Consider the following 13,556-nt stretch of genomic DNA (forward strand, 5'->3'; position numbering starts at 1 on the left):
GCCTCTTCAAGAATTAATTCACGAAGCCCATCCACATTAGGCACACAAATACGGCCCTGCATTCGCAGAATTCCATCTTCCCCCACAACAACCCACACCGTGTCCTTAAGGACAAGTAAGTGAGGATCATCATATTGCCTCTCTCTGATGCGCTCATATAAAGAAGACCGAATGACTGTACAAGCTAGAACCCGACTGGGTTCTGAAACATCTAACCTTACGAACTGATTAGCCAAAGTTTGAACATCTGCAGCTAATGGCCTCTCACCAACCGGAATATACGCAAGACTGCCCATACTCATAGCCTTTCTACTCAAAGCTTCGGCCACCATATTGGCCTTTCCGGGGTGATACAAAATGATGATATCATAGTCTTTCAACAACTCCATCCATCTTCTTTGCCTCAAATTAAGATCCTTTTGTTTGAACAGGTACTGAAGGTTGCGATGATCAGTAAATACCTCACACGAGACACCGTAGAGGTAATGCCTCCAAATTTTCAGCGCATGAATAATGGCTGCCAATTCTAAGTCATGAACAGGATAATTCTTCTCGTGAACTTTCAACTGCCGCGACGCATATGCAATTACCTTTCCATCTTGCATTAATACTGCACCAAGCCCAATGTGAGATGCGTCACAATATACCTTATACGATCCTGAACCTGTGGGTAATACCAACACTGGCGCCGTAGTCAAAGCGGTCTTGAGCTTCTGAAAGCTCAACTCACACTCGTCTGACCATCTGAATGGAACACCCTTCTGGGTTAGTCTGGTCAAGGTGCTTGCTATAGATGAAAACCCTTCCACGAACCGACGATAATAACCTGCCAAACCTAGGAAACTCCGGATCTTTGTAACTGAAGCAGGTCTAGGCCAATTCTGAATAGCCTCAATCTTCTTAGGATCCACCTTTATGCCTTCTGCCGATACAACATGTCCCAAAAAGGCAACTGAGTCTAACCAAAACTCACATTTTGAAATTTTGGCATATAACTGATTATTCTTCAAGGTGTGAAGCACACTTCGAAGATGCCACTCATGCTCCTCTCGACTGCTGGAGTAAATCAAGATATCATCAATAAATACAACCACAAAAAATCCAAATAAGGCTTGAACACTCGATTCATCAAATCCATAAATGCTACTGGAGCATTTGTCAACCCAAATGACATCACTAGGAACTCGTAATGCCCATACCGAGTCCAAAAAGCTGTCTTAGGGACATCAGATGCCCTAATCTTCAACTGATGGTAACCAGATCTCAAATCAATTTTCAAAAATACCTTGGCACCCTGAAGCTGATCAAATAAGTCATCAATTCTTGGCAGCGGATATTTGTTTTTTTATAGTGGCCTTGTTCAACTGCCGATAATCTATACACATCCGCATCGAGCCATCTTTCTTCTTTACAAATAATACTGGTGCATCCCAGGGCGAGACACTGGGTCTAATAAATCCCTGATCAAGCAAGGCTTGTAACTGCTCTTTCAATTCTTTCAACTCTAGCGGGGCCATACGGTATGGTGGAATAGAAATGGGCTGAGAGACCGGAGCCAAATCAATACAGAAGTCAATATCTTAGTCGGGTGGCATCCCCGGCAGATCTGCATGAAATACTTCCAAAAATTCACGAACAACTGGTACTGAGTCCATAGAAGGGACATCCACACTAGGATCGCGAATATAAGCCAAATAGGCTAGACACCCTTTCTCTACCATACGCCGAGCTTTCATATAAGAAATAACCCTGCTGGCAGAATGGCCAGGAGTTTCTTTCCACTCTAATCGAGGTAACCCCGGCATAGCTAGGGTCACTGTCTTGGCATGACAGTCCAATATAGCATGATAAGGAGACATCCAATCCATACCCAAGATGACATCAAAATCTACCATATCAAGAAGTAGAAGATCCACACTAGTTTCAAGATTACCAATAGTAACCACACACGAACGGTAGACATGATTCACTACCACAGAGTCTCCCACCGGTGTAGATACACACACATAAGCACTCAGAGAATCACAAGGCACAACCAAATATGAAGCAAAATAGGAGGACACATAGGAATAAGTAGATCCTGGATCAAATAAAACTGAAGCATCTCTATGGCAAACTGGAATAATACCTGTGATCACAGCATCAGATGACTCGGCCTCAGGCCTAGCTGGAAAAGCATAAAATCGGGGCTGGGCCCCACCACTCTGAACTGCATCTCTGGGACGGCCTCTAACTGGCTGGCCTCCACCTCTAACAGTCTGACCTCCACCTCTAATGGCCTGACCTCCACCTCTAATGGTATGACCTCCACCTCTAACTGTCTGACCCCTACCTCTAGCTGGCTGAGCAGGCGGTGAAGCAACCGGTGCCGGTATGATGGCACGAGAATCTTGCCGAGATCTATTACTCGCCAATCTAGGGCAATACCTCCTGATGTGACCAATGTTCCCACACTCATAACACCCATCCTGATGTCGTGGCTGCTGAAGCTGAAGCTGACCCAGATGGGCGGATAACCACTGTAGTAACTCTGGAGTGGTGGTGCACTGATAGGAGCTGAGTGTGCACTGAATACTGGCTGCCTAGAGTAAGGCATAATAGGACCGTTACTCCCTGAAGCACCGGGAGATACATGGAGTGCTGAATGAAACGGTCTGGGAGGATGATCCCTACCAAAATTACCCCTGCCTCCAGACGAGTCACCACTGTAACCATCAAACTGACGAGGCCTCTTATCGGACCTCTGCCCTCTTTCCTGTGCAAGGACCATCTCGATCCTCCTTGCGACATTAGCAGCCGCCTGAAAAGAAATCTCACTTCCGGTCTCCTTGGCCATCTGAAGTCTGATAGGGTGAGTGAGTCCCTCAATGAACCTCCTCACTCTCTCTCCCTCCGTAGGTAGTAAAAGGAGAGCATGACGGGCCAAATCCACAAAACGGGACTCATATTGAGTAACAGTCATACTGCCCTGCTGTAGACGCTCAAATTGCTTGCGAAATTCCTCTCTCAGTGTGATAGGGAGGAACTTCTCCAGAAATAGCTGAGAGAACTGCTCCCAGGTAAGTGTAGGTGATCTGACTGGTCGGGTCAATGTATAATCTCTCCACCAGCTCTTGGCGGAACCCGTCATCTGGAATACGGCAAAATCAACTCCATTGGTCTCAACTATACCCATGTTTCGCAGCACCTCGTGGCAGCCTTCAAGATAATCCTGTAGGTCCTCAGAAGGTGTACCACTGAAATGAACTGGAAAGAGCTTAGTAAACTTATCCAGTCTCAATAAGGCCTCAAAATACATGGCGGGCCTATCACCGGTCTGTGCCGCAATAACTGGCTGAACTACCCCAACTGGCGGGGCTACTAGAGCCTGATTCTGGGGAGCCATCTGCTCTGGGGCGGGAGTAGTGGGAGTTTGTGCTCCTCCCCCAGCCTGTGAGATGGCTGGTGCCACTAGAAATGTACCATTCTGAGCCACACCATCCATAAGACTCACCAATCGGACTAGAGAGTCCTGAAGCGCTGGAGTGGCTATGAATCCTTCCGGGACCTAAACTGGTCCAATTGGTACATTCTGAACTGGAACCTCCTCCTGAAGGTCTACCTGAGGTTCTTCAATAGGTGCAGTTGCTCGAGCTCTGGACTGAGCTCTACCTCAGCCTCTAGCACGACCTCGGCCTCGACCTCTACCCCTGGCCATAGTTGCCACCGGGGGTTCTGGTCCCTGTCCATCGGTAGAGGTATTACGCGTTCTCACCATCTGCGAGTGAATAAGAGTAGAATGGTTCAATCATCGATGATAGAATAAAATCGCACGACAGAATAAGAAAGAAGTGATATTGTTCCTAAACTTCATAGCCTCTGAGAGATAAGTACAGACGTCTCCGTACTGATCCTTCAGACTCTACTAAGCTTGCTCGTGGCTCGTGAGACCTATGTAACCTAGTGCTCTGATACCAACTGTCATGACCCGAAATTCCCACCTTTTGACTGGGATGGCGCCTAACATTTCACTTGCTAGGCAAGCCAACGTTAAAATAATATTAGCCATTTTAAAACAATTTTTAAATTTATTAATAATAAAGAAACAAATGCGGAAGTAAGGTCTGAAATATAGTGAATAATCCATAAAAATAACGGCGTCTAAATACCATCCCAGAATTGGTGTCACAAGTGCACGAGCTTCTAAAATATTAAAAATAAAGGTCTGAATAAAATAAAGCTGTCTGGAAATAAACACACAGCTAAGGTAAAATAGACGGGGACTTCAGAACTGCGAACGCCGTGCAGTTATACCTCAAGTCTCCTCTCAGTAGCTGAAATCCGAGCAAGTCTATGGTACGCCGCTGGGACCAACTCCAAAATCTGCACAAGAAGTACATAGTGTAGTATTAGTACAACTGACCCCAAGTACTGGTAAGTGCTGAGCCTAACCTCGACGAAGTAGTGACGAGGCTAAGGCAGTTCACTTACATTAACCTGTACGTAATATTAGTAACAACATCAATAATAGAAATAAATCAGGTAACTCATTTATAATGGTTGAAGCCAACTCAGCAGTTATAACCAATTATCATTTCCATAAATTCTGTTGCAGTGTGCAACCCGCACTCATAATATATTCACATTCAATTCTGTTGCAGCGTGCAACCCGCTCTCCCAATATTTTCCTTTTAATCAAGTATGTCATATATTTATTTCAGTCAAGTATATATATAGACTTTTAAATAAATCTGTTGCGGCATGCAATCCGATCCCCCAATATTGACTTTTCAATAAATCTATTGCGGCGTGCAACCCGATCCTCCAATATGGACTTTTAAACAAGTCTGTTGCGGCGTGCAACCCGATCCTCCAATATGGACTTTTAAATAAGTATGTTGCGGCGTGCAACCCGATCCTCCAATATGGACTTTTAAACAAGTCTGTTGCGACGTGCAACCCGATCCTCCAATATATTCATTTCAATCATCTCTGTTGCGGCGCACAACCCGCTCTTCCAATATATTCATTTACCAATTCTTATAGAATAAATTGCCCCAATAAATGCAACAATTAATATAAAATTTTAAAACAACAAGCATTCAATAGTTATGATTTAATTATGAAACAAGCAATGACAATTAGCAATTTATTATAAAAATCGGGGAGAAAATAGACTATTTAATATTTAATATGCTAAATGTCAAGTAGCAATTAATACACATAAATCAAATAACATGTAACAATTATTACAGGAATTCAAGAATTAATATTTGTCAAGAAAAAGGAAATAAATAATTATTATAACAATTAATTCGTGTCTTAGAACAATTAATGATTTTCAAATAATTATGCAAATAATTAATTTGACGACGTATAGACACTCGTCACCTCGCCTATACGTCGTTCACATGCATTTCACATAATAAATAATTTAAGGGTTCTATTCCCTCAAGTCAAGGTTAAACACGACACTTACCTCGCTATGCAAATTTCAATAAATTACTCGACCACAACTTTTCCTTTTAAATTTGTCTCCAAAAGCTTCAAATCTATTCACAAATAATTCGATATACTCAATACAAATCTTAGGAATTAATTCCATATAAATTTACTAATTTTTCGGATAAAAATCCAAAATTCACTTTAAATATTGACAGTGGGGCCCACATCTCAAATCTCGAAAAAACTTACGAAATCCAAACACCCATTCCGAGACGAGTCCAACCATACAAAAATTATCAAATTCCGACATCGGATTGACCTTCGAATCTTCGTTTTACATTTTTTGGAAGGTTTTGTAAAAATTTGATTTTTCTTCCATAAATTCATGGATTCATGATGTAAATGAGTATGAAATCATAAAATATAATAAATATAGGATAGGGTAACACTTACCCCAATTTTTTCCCGTAAAAATCGCCCAAAAATCGCCTAAATCAAGCTCCCCAAACTCAAAAATGAGTAAAATGGCTAAACTCCCCGTTTTATGGGATTTCTGGCATTTTCGAGTGCCACAGGTAGCGTGGGGCGCTGCCTGTGGCGCACTTTCCAGAACACCAATAATTCCCAGCGCCAGGGCTAGCGCCCCACGCTACCCTGGGCGCTGGCGGCTACGAAAAATCTTTCCCGACACGAAAATGGGCATAACTCTCTCATACGATGTCCGAATTCGACGATTCTTTTTGCTATGGCTCCAAATTTTCAATACGGATCTAATGCTTCCATCAAAACTGAATTTGGAATTCATTTTCTTAATGGGATACCACTTATTCTTGAAGAAACGACGTCGAACGTTCTTGAAATGCCAAAATTAAATTCCGTTGACCACCCGAAATCCATCCGAGGCCCTCGGGATCTCAACCAAATATACCAACAAGTCCTAAAATATTATACGGACTTACTCGGAGTCTCATATTACGTCAAACGACGCTGAAATTATAATTCACACCTCGATTCGATCTTTTGAGTTTCCAAACTTTTCAATTTACAAATCTTGTGCCAAAACATGTTAAATGAATCCGGAATGACTTTAAATTTGGCACACAAGTCATAAATGACATAACGGAGCTATTCCAATTTTCTGAATCGAATTCCGACCCCGATATCAAAAAGTCAACCCCGTGGTCAAACTTAAAAATCTTTAGCCTTTAAATTGCTAGTTTCGTTAAATGGTCATAACTTAAGCTAGGGACCTACAAATTAAATTCCGGGCATACGCCCAAGTCCCAAATCACGATACGGAGCTACCGGAACTGTCAAAACACTAATCCGGGTTCGTTTGCTAAAAATGTTGACCAAAGTCAACTCACTTGAGTTTTAAAGCTCTATTTCACATTTTAATTCATATTTCACATAAAAACTTTTCAGAAAATTTTACGGATTGTGCACGCAAGTCGAGGAAGGATAAATGGTGCTTTTCAAGGTCTTAGAACATAGAATTACTTATTAAATTTAAAAATGACATTTTGGGTCATCACACTCTCTTGCGAAGCCTCGGATATTGTTGTAAATGCTGCACGATCAATGGTTGCCTCATTAAAAACCTTGCCGAAAAACCCATTTGGGATAAAACCGGTCTAAGAAAAAAAGAGTGCAACGCGTGCTTTCAAACGAGAGATCCATCTTAGCCCTTGTTCGGACTTCTGCAGGGGTCAGTTTTGAATTATAAATGAATATGGAAAGGTCGTACCTTAGCAGTAGTACCATTTTAGATGTGATATATTCCAGCTGCTTGATAGCTGTTTGCCGTTTTCCTTCCCAATTCGGTCCTAGTTTTCCTTCGTTCGGATTTTGGGTATTGATGGTAGTTTTTCTTAACACTAAGTCCCCAGGATTGAAATGGCGGAGCTTGGTTCTTCGATTATAATATCTTTCGATTCACTGCTTTTGGGCGGCCAATTGGACGAGAGCAGCTTCTCGTCTATCGTCCGATAGTTCGAGGCTGGTATTCATAGCCTCGTTATTTGATTCTTCCATCGCGAATCAAAATCTGGTACTAGGTTCCCCAACTTCGACTAGTATCAATGCTTTAGACCCATATACTAAGGAGAATGGGGTCGCCCCCGTACTGGATTTTGACGTCGTCCGATATGCCCAAAGGACTTCGGGCAAGATTTCTCTCCATTTCCCTTTAGCGTCGTTCAACCTCTTCTTTAAGTTTTGAATGACAGTTTTGTTCGTTGATTCGGCCTGTCCATTCCCACTGGGGTGGTCTGGCGTCGATAGTATCCTTCTTATTTTGTGGTCTTCAAGGAATCTTGTTACTTTGCTGCCAACGAATTATTTTCCATTGTCACACACTATTTCGGCGGGTATCCCGAATCGGCATATGATATGATCCCAAATAAAGTCTATAACTTCTTTCTCTCTTATTTTCTCGAACGCCTGCACTTCAACCCATTTAGAAAAATAGTCAGTCATAAATAAAATGAATTTGGCTTTACCTGGGGTCGATGGCAGAGGGCCGACGATATCCATTCCCTACTTCATGAACGGCCATGGGGATAGGACTGAGTGGAGTTGCTCTCCGGGTTGGTGGATCATCGGTGCAAACCTTTGACATTTATCATATTTACGAACAAATTTCTTCGCATTTTTGCCTATATCGATCCAATAATACCCTGCTCTGATTATTTTTCGAACTAATGTATCGGCTCCAGAGTGATTCCCGCAAGTACCCTCGTGCACTTCCCGCAGGATGTAATCGGTATCTCCCGGACCCAAGCATACTGCCAACGGTCCATCGAATGTTCTTCGATACAGCGTTCCGTCCGGAGCCAACGTGAATCGAGCAGCTTTAGTCCGTAGGGTTCTGGAATCTTTAGGGTCCGATGGGAGTTTTCCACTCTTCAAGTATTCAATATACTTGTTTCTCCAATCCCAGGTTAAGCTTGTAGAATTTATTTTGGCGTGACCTTCTTCGATTACCTATCTCGAAAGTTGAACAACATTCCCCGAGCCCGAGTCATCTACCTCGACCGACGACCCCAAATTCGCAAGTGCATCGGCCTCATTATTCTAGTCCGTGGTATATGCCGTAAAGTCCATTGTTTGAAATAGTGCAAAGTGACAAACAGTTTATCTAAATACCTTTGCATTCTACCTTCTCGAACTTCGAAGGTTTTGTTTACTTGACTCACCACCAGCAAGGAGTCGTAACTGGCTTCAATGACTTTTGCTTCCAAGTTTCTATCTAGCTCGAGACCTGTAATCATGGCTTCATACTCGGCCTCGTTGTTAGTCAACCTGATAGTTTTAATAGATTGCCTAATAGTATTACCTGTGGGTGGTTTCAAAACTATACCCAGTCCGGACCCTTTCACGTTCGAAGCCCCGTCCGTAAAAAAGATCCATACCCCCAATGATGTACCTGATTTCAACAGGAGTTCTTTTTTGACTTCGGGTATGAGGGTTGGCGTGAAATCAGCCATGAAGTCTGCTAAAATTTGATACTTGATGGTCGTACGGGGTTGATATTCGATATCGTACCCACTGCGTTCGACGGCCCATTTGGCCAGTTGGCCTGATAACTCGGGTTTGTGCAAAATAGTACGAAGCAGGTAAGTGGTTAACACACATATGGGATGACATTGAAAGTACGGCCTTAACTTTCTTGAGGTGCTTATTAGTGCAAGTGCCAATTTTTCTAGGAGCGGATATCTAGTTTTCGCTTCTTCTAAGGTTCGACTCGTATAATAAACGGGAAATTGCGTACCTTGCTCTTCTCGAACTAGGACACCACTTACGGCGACTTCCGATACCGACAAGTACAAACAAAGTTTTTCGTCTGTTTTTGGAGTGTGAAGTTGGTGGGCTTGATAGATATCGCTTTAGTTCCTCTAATGCTTGTTGGCACTCCGGGGTCCAAGCAAAATCGTTCTTCTTTTTGAGTAGAGAGAAAAATTTGTGACTTCGGTCAGATGATCTTGAAATGAACCGGCCTAAGGCTGCAATCCGACCCGTTAGCCTTTGTACGGCCTTCACGCTGTCCACAACGACGATGTCTTCGATGACCTTGATTTTATCGGGGTTAATCTCTATTCCCCGATGTGACACCATGAAGCCGAGGAACTTGCCCAAACCGACCCCGAAAGCACATTTTTCGGGATTGAGCTTCATGTTGTATTTTCTCAAAATTTCGAATGTTTCCTGCAAATGGGTCAAATGGTCCTCTGCGCACAGGGATTTAACTAGCATGTCATCAATATAAACTTCCATTGATTTTCCTATTTGTTCTTCGAACATTTTATTTACTAGGCGTTGGTAAGTAGCCCCTGCATTCTTTAGCCCGAAGGGCATCACATTATAACAATACGTTCCATATTTGGTGACAAATGAAGTCTTTTCCTGGTCCTCCGGGTTCATCCAGATTTGATTATACCCGGAATAGGCATCGAGAAAAGTAAGGATCTCGCGATGTTGGGCAGCGGAAAGGAATCTTTTGTGCATGCTTTGTTTAAATCCTTATAGTCCACACACATTCTAAGTTTGTTCCCTTTTTTAGGGACTACAACTAGTTGGCTAACCATTCGGGATATTTTACCTCCCGAATGGACCCTACTTTGAGAAGCTTGGTTACCTCGTCCTTTATGAATGCGTGCTTTCCTTCGGACTGGGGTCTTCTCGTTTGCTTCACCGGTCTGAACCTGGGGTCCAAACTTAGCCGATGCATCGTTATGTCCGGCGGGATCCCTGTTATATCTAAATGGGACCAGGCAAAACAATCGATGTTATCGATAAGAAATTGAACGAGTTTCTTCCTGAGTTTGAGGCTCAACCCCGTTCCCAAGTATACCTTTCGCTCGGGCCATTGCTCAATTAATGTGACTTGCTCTAGTTCCTCGATTGTTGATTTGGTGGCGTCGGAGTCCTCGGGAATCACGAAAGATCGAGGGACCTTTTGATCATCATCCTCTTCGATTTTCTGGTTGTCTGGATGGGTCAAAGCCGATGTCTGTGATTGCTATTTGGTGTCTCGTTCTCCTTCCGAGCCCGATCCTTTTATCGGCGAAGGTGAGGACATTGGTTTAGCTTCCTCGACGGCGAACATTTCCTTCGCGGCTGGCTGTTCTACGTACACCGTTTTGACACCTCTCGAAGTCGGGAATTTGAGGGCCTGGTGTAGGGTAGAAGGTATAACTCTCATGTTGTGGATCCATGGCCTTCTGAAAAGGGCGTTGTATCTCATATCGCCTTCGATCACGTGAAACTTTGTTTCCTGGATGGTTCCGGCCACGTTTATTGATAGGATTATCTCGCCTTTGGTGGTTTCACATGCCATATTGAACCCGTTAAGAACTAGAGTTGCGGGTACGATCTGATCCTGTAGGCCAAGCTGCTCTACTACCTTCAATCGGATGATGTTGGCCGAGCTACCTGGATCGATTAATACACGCTTAATTTTAGTTTTATTCATGAGTGCGGATATTACCAGTGCGTCGTTATGAGGTTGGATGACCCCTTCTGCATCTTCATCATCAAAGGACAAAGTCCCCATGGGTACGTAATCTTGAGTCCGAGATCGCTTTTCCCTCACAATTGATGTTTTAGTGCGTTTAAGCACTGGTCCCTGAGGGATATTGATGCCGCCGATGATCATGTGGATGACGTGCTACGGTTCTTCTTGCTCGTTTTGCTTGCTGAAATCCCTGTTTTTAAAATGGACCTTCGCCCTATCACTCAGAAATTTCCAAAGGTGCCTTTTGTTAATAAGCGGGCTATTTCCTCTCTTAGTTGCTTGCAATCTTCCGTTCTGTGGACATGGGTACCATGATATTCGCACGTTTGATTGGGATTTCTTCGGGTAGGATCGGTATACATGGGTCGAGGCCATTTAGTGTCTTTGATGCGTCCGATGGCCGACACGATAGCGGATGCACCAACGCTGAAGTTATATTCTGATAATCGAGGTGCTTCTATAGGATCGACATATTTATCGAAGCCGCTCTTACTCATAAGTCCCCGAGAATTTTTCCCTCGATCAATCCTTCGATTGTTCCGAACTGCGTTGCGTGCTGAACCGTTGTTCACCCGTTCTGCGACGTACGATCGATATCGGTCTCTGTTTGACCTTTGTTCTCTGTCGATCTCCTTTTCGTTTTTAGTAATTGTCCTGTTCTGATGCAGGGTCTGTACGAAGCTCCCAACTGATCATCCTTGACCCTAATTTTCGATTGGTATCGGTTGTGTACATCTGCCCAAGTTATCGCTGGATACTCGATCAAATTTTGTTTCAGCCGATGTGATAATGTCGAGCTTAGCTCGTTCAACCCTTGGGTGAAAGCTTGTACGACCCAATCGTCTGTGACCGGTGGTAATTCCATGCGTTCCATTTGAAATCGGGATATGAATTCCCTCAGCATTTCATTCTCCCTTTGCTTTACTTTGAAGAGGTCTGATTTCCTTGTTGCAACCTTTATGGCACCAGCATATGACTTTACGAACGAATCTGCTAACATGGCAAAAGAATAGATGGAATTCGATGGTAAATTGTGATACCAGATCATCACTCCCTTCGAGAGGGTCTCCCCGAACTTTTTCAACAACACGGATTCGATCTCATCGTCCTCTAAATAGTTGCCTTTTATGGCACATGTGTAAGAGGTGACATGTTCATTAGGATCAGTCGTACCGTTATATTTGGGAATTTCGGGCATACGGAATGTTTTGGGGATTGGCTTCGGCGCCGCACTCGACGGAAAAGGCTTTTGTATGAATTTTTTCGAATCAAGCCCTTTATCATTGGTGGAGCCCCCGGGATTCGATCAACCATGGCATTGTATGTTTCCACCCTTTTGTCGTTGGCTTCGACTCATTTTGTGAGTTCCTCGAGCAATTTAGTAATTCCGGGAGTAGTCCCCGATTCTTGCTCGTTAGATTTCACTATGGCGGGCTCTGTTCTGGGGGTGACTTCTCGAAGTGGATTGGAATTAGGCCTGCTTTGTGCGCGAGTTTGGCTCTGTAGCTGAGCTATCACTACTTGTTGGGCTTGTAGCATCTCGAAGATCATACGTAAGCTGGCCCCGATTTTTCCTGTGTTTTGGGTGTCTCGGGCTACAAATCGAGTACCGCCCCGAATGCTTCTTTCCGGTTCGGAACGCTGATTCGCCTCCAAGGCTATTTGTGAATTGACATCCAATGGTATTTCGGCTTGAATTTCGGGTACTTCGATTCGAGCCTCCGTGCCATCGTTAATTGGCCTCCCGGCCCCGGGTGCCAAGTTGTTGGTTTCATCTTGAAGGCCGGCTTCGTTATCGATCGGTGAAGCCATTTGATTGGTGGTTATTCGTAGCTGATCCGAAATTCAAGATATTTTCGGAAATAAGCGCAAAGCACAATGGCGTGTTTTTTCAGATTTGTATCAAATAACCACTGTTATCCTCGGCCCCACGGTGGGCACCAAACTGTTTACCCGAAAAAATGGATAGAGTTGAATTTATACGCAGTTCTGAGGATATGTGGCGTAACTTAACACAAAATGTAAGGATAAATAGAAATGTAAATATAGATTACAGAGAATGCGAAATAGATAAGGTTGTTAGGAACAATGAATCTTAGGATTCAACAAATAGAATCAATCTAAGAAATCTGAAAGAACGATTCTTTACTGTAGAAGAACATAGCGCTTTTATTACAATGTAAGCCTGAGAAAAACTTTTCTTACAGAAATGGTAACCAAGCCCTTTTATAGTGGAGGGATTTGGCTCTAAGCATAATAAAATAAACATTCAGTGGGAGACCCATGATAAGTCAGCTTTTCTACAATTTCTACCAAGATTGTCTCTAGTGGGATTGCAACGGTTTTTGTCTGCGAGCTGATCTTGCTTAGAACCCTCGATTTTGGTTTGAGCTTGATTTCGACTCGAGCTCGTGATCTCGGTTCGAGCCCGATCCTGGCTCGAGCCCTCGAATTGATTCGAGGTCAATGTTGGTTGGTCTCTAGATTATCAGCATGATAGATCTACTCTGCATCATGGTTCGATTTCGATTCGAGCTTGATAATGATATCGAACTCGACACGGATCGGCCTCCCCGGGTTCGAGGTTAATTTGTTCCACCTTCGAGATCTTACTTCA

This window comes from Nicotiana tabacum, chromosome 9 (assembly GCF_000715075.1).
Source record: "Nicotiana tabacum cultivar K326 chromosome 9, ASM71507v2, whole genome shotgun sequence".
Taxonomy (NCBI): Eukaryota; Viridiplantae; Streptophyta; class Magnoliopsida; order Solanales; family Solanaceae; genus Nicotiana; species Nicotiana tabacum.